The following is a 3,570-nucleotide window of genomic DNA, read 5'->3' on the forward strand; positions in this document are numbered from 1 at the left end:
AGCAGGTGTGGTTTTCGAACACACACGCACAGTAAATCAGTTAAATCTTGCTGTCTGTGGATGATGCATGACGCCACTAGAGACACATCACTCACACTGTCATGACATGTATTTGAGCCAAACACACACACAGATTTCTCCTTTAAACTTTTTTCCCTACAGATGACGCAAGAACTCTCTGAACTTGCTGAGAGTGTTTGTTGTCCAATTTTATGGTTTTTGGGGAACAAAATGGAATGCCAAACCAAATGTCAAGCCAAATAAAGCCTGATTTTATACAGCAGAGTCACAAAAACTTTCCTCTATTGACCAGCTCTAATTCTATTCAACAAGTTCAAACCTCATGGTGGCACTAAAGAACCAGCCACAAATCCTTAAAGTCATTAGTCAGTCATCATCTGGAAATATAGGATAACTGTACAAAATGTACAGTTACAATTTTAGTGATGGCCAAATGAAGTTTCACAAACCATTTTCTTTATTTATTGAGCCCACTAGATGGCACTCTCTGTTCCACAAAGAGTTAGAAACACACTCAATTACCATATATTTTCCTTTAGAGCATGAACGCCATCTAGTGGCTCAGAAAATAAAGAAAATGGTTCATGATGCTTCATTGGCACATCACTTATTATTACTTGGTTTCCCATCTGATTAAGCTCATCTTCTCCATCACTTATGATACCAACTGATGCACATAGAATAGCTTTAACTACTTATTAGTGATGTGCCAGTGAAGACTCATGAACAATTTGCTTTATTTTATTTTTTTTAAAAGGCAGAAGTTCGTCAAGCCTATATATTGACCGAGCTATACGTTCAAGAACTCCATGCAATATAGAACTATGTCATAAGTTGTTTATTCTTGTTAAATGGCAGTGGTGGGATTTGAACCCACGCCTCCTGAGAGACTGGAGCCTTAATCCAGCGCCTTAGACCGCTCGGCCACACTACCTTAATACATGCATCAATCATGTCAAAGAAAACAGTAAGCTTTAGAAGGTGTAAATAAATTATATAAAAAAATAAGGAGATGTGAGTATTGTGGAAAAAGTGAAAGGTTAGAGCTTTACACTTGGAAAAAAGTGAAAACATGGTAATGTGAGCATGCATCTACACTACATAGTTTGCTCTTTTTTACAAAAGAAAGTAATAATTTCAACACCAAACCTTGTCAAATGTATACCTGATTTGACAATATCATGATTCTACTTGCTTTTACTGTAGTCCAACATCTAGCAAACAATTCTACATATCTAATATTTAATGTAATGCTGTATATGTAGCTGTATAGTTTGTAGTGAAGTGACAATGAAGCCTTATGAACCATTTTCTTTATTTTCTGAGCCCACTAAATGTCGTTCCTTGTTCAACAAAGGGCTGAAAACACACTTGATTACCATTACTAGAGCCATTTTTTAAACCAAGAGCGCCATCTAGTGGGGTAAAAAAATAAAGCAAATGGTTCATGAGGCTTTTTTGGCACATCACTACTGTATATGTAGCTGTTTAATTAGCAAGACAAGACATTAAAGGATAACGCTGGTTTTTGCTAACAAATCCCAAAAGACCAAACCAATATTGAATTGATCACACTTATAAGGATGCCTATAGGACAACCTGTAGAATATACATATAATATAAACTAATATACCTGTAGAATATACAGAGCATGATATAATATATTGCTCTGTATCATCAAGATACATTGTTATCCAAAAACACATAATTTAACCACACTCTATAAATATTCCTTCATTATAATGCACAGTGTATTATATTTTCAACCTATAGCACAAAATGTGTATCAGTCCACAAATAGTCCTCTTCAAATGGTGTTGTTGCAATTAAAAACTGGGCTTAGGAAAATCATAAAAGCCTTGTCCTTTAATTTACCTTGTAAGGACTTCTTATTTAAGAATGCCAAACCTGCTGTTTATTATTATCCACACATTTCTATCCATAAAGGATAAAAACACCCTCAAACGATGTTTTCCACCTCACCGAAACAGAACACTTCCTGACATGAAGCATCGTTTGAGCTCTGTGCTGGTTTCCTCAGTCTTCTGTGGTCTGTGTCTCCCCCCGACGTCCCAGCGTAGGGCGGTGGAGCTGTCAGTGTTAGACATGGTCTGTGGGTTATCAGTGCTGGAAGCTGCGATCCAGTGCAGGACAGGACAGTTAAGCAGACGGCCTGACAAGCTGACAGGTGTCAACTCTACGGGATTCAGCCTGATCCAGACCTCTCACTCGCCACAGTGCTTCAAGAACAGGTGGCTCACGCTGATATAGCACACACAGAACCGTGTTCATTTTGCAACACACACACACACAAACACAGCATCAAAAAGAAAAAAAAACCACAGAGGCATGGGTGCATACAAGACAGGCATCACTAAGCATGTATGTATTTATATTAGCATTTAAACTCAGCAGAAATATACACAAAATATGAGCTGCACATTCTTCTAAGACTACTATAACTTTTATTACACACACTTCGACATAACCTTAACAAGCACTGCCTTGTGTGTGTGGCGTTGCTCTTGACAACAGCTGTTTGGTCAAATATAAGACAGGGCTGAAATCATGTTCCACAGCAAATCCAACATATTGTTTTTATCATCTTCGTCTTTTATCAAAAGTGAAATCGTTTAATCTTTTAACCTCTTTGAACAGATCATGCACGCTTTTATTTCAAGTCGACTGGACTACTGCAACGCACTTTACTCAGGTTTCAGCCACAAAGCCCTCTCTCGTATGGAAATGTTTGTTTTATTATTGATTCTATGTTCAGCACTTTGGAGATGTTTTTGTTGTTTAAATGTGCTATACAAATAAAGTGGATTGGATAGGATAAAATTGTTTAATTGTGTCTGGGTTATAAGTTTTAGCCTTTCCTTTAATATATTAGCATAAAGAAAATTGAGCCACAAGGGCTAACGTTACCATTAAGTTCAATTGTTAGCAAAATGGTAACATAAGCAATAGCAGAGAAACTCAGGAGGAAGTGTGGGAGTGGTGTTGTTGACATCAAACATAATTTATTTATATGAACTTATTCAACATTAGATATTTACACAGCTAACAGTCACGCTAGCTAACAATTAGCCAAGTGACAACAAAGCCTCATGAACCATTTTCTGTATTTTCTTACCATTGCTAGAGCATTTTTGTGGGGTCAAATGATAAAGCAAATGGTTCATGAGGCTTTGTTGTCACTACACTACTAACAATATTACAAAAATGTGTTAGATACGGCGTACAGGAACAGGTCTTAAACAAAGTTAATTTTCTCCCTATTTTTCCGCCTGAAAAAGCCTGTTTAAGTGTCAGAATGTTCAGAAGACATTCATGTGGTTTGAGAGAAATGTGTCCAGTATTTACTTTGGTAACTCTTAGGCAAAATAATTGGTCATAATATGTGCTCACTTTCATTTCGCCTATTGGAATCAGGCGGCAACCTCCGGGTCTGAACAAAGAGGCAAACCAGGAAGTGCCTTAAGCTGCATTCTACCAAAAATTCCAGCAGGGGGCGCTAAGTTTGCCATTAAAACAGTTCTGCAAGAC

The 3,570-nt window shown here is 37.3% G+C and overlaps 1 non-coding gene across 1 annotated transcript; it reads right to left on the reverse strand.

Annotated features, from left to right (window-relative positions):
* Nucleotides 1-873: 873 nt before the first annotated feature.
* trnal-aag (transfer RNA leucine (anticodon AAG)) lies at nt 874-955 on the reverse strand. Its single transcript has one exon. It is a non-coding gene; the product is annotated as a tRNA-Leu (tRNA).
* Between the last annotated feature and the right edge of the window lie 2,615 nt (nt 956-3,570).

This window comes from Centropristis striata, chromosome 12, assembly GCF_030273125.1.
Source record: "Centropristis striata isolate RG_2023a ecotype Rhode Island chromosome 12, C.striata_1.0, whole genome shotgun sequence".
NCBI lineage: Eukaryota > Metazoa > Chordata > Actinopteri > Perciformes > Serranidae > Centropristis > Centropristis striata.